The 693-nt window shown below is 37.4% G+C and overlaps 1 pseudogene; it reads right to left on the reverse strand.

The window, feature by feature from the left end:
• Positions 1–6: 6 nt before the first annotated feature.
• Positions 7–693, reverse strand: part of LOC119593171 — a 3,594-nt pseudogene continuing 2,907 nt past the window's right edge.

Here is a 693-nt window from a genome sequence, read left to right on the forward strand (position 1 = left end):
TCCTTCCTTTTCTGAGTCTTCTGCATCCCCTTCTGATTCCTCTTCACTTTCCTTCGAGTCATCTCCTTCTCTTTCATCCTCTTCAAATATTGGCTCCTCTACCGATGGCTCGTGAACTGCTGCGTGAACCCCTTGAATCTGACGTATCTCTTCTGCTCGAGGATCCTTCTCATAATCACCTGGAAGGGAAAGATTTATGTTTAAAAAAATAACATAATTTAATCAACAGCAAACATACAGCTCCACCTACTACATGAGCTCTGACGATTATGACCAGGAAGTCATAAATTAGTATATGACTAATAATAACTATCTGAGGAATGCTTTCATTTTCAATTTTGCTTTTTTGTGGTCTTACCTTTGTTCTGAGTGTAGCCTGGAGGTCTAATGAATAATACTAGCGATTTGTGGCCATTCAGACACAGTCGCAAGAGTTCATTTGCTGATCTGGATACATCTGGAGCCCCCTTTCGACGTGTATAATATCCACGTTTCATAGCCCAGGCTGAGGGGTTTAAGAAAATAAATAAATAAAAATTAGCCAAATTGTTTCCAGAAGATTAGTTTGTTTACTTGATAACATACACAATACACTATGAATGGAATTTTGGGTATGACTAGATTTTTTTTTTTATGGAAACAAGAACTAAGGTCATAATAATTGCAGCAATAATAAAGTAACACTTCTGAGGT

This window comes from Penaeus monodon, chromosome 31, assembly GCF_015228065.2.
Source record: "Penaeus monodon isolate SGIC_2016 chromosome 31, NSTDA_Pmon_1, whole genome shotgun sequence".
Classification (NCBI taxonomy): domain Eukaryota; kingdom Metazoa; phylum Arthropoda; class Malacostraca; order Decapoda; family Penaeidae; genus Penaeus; species Penaeus monodon.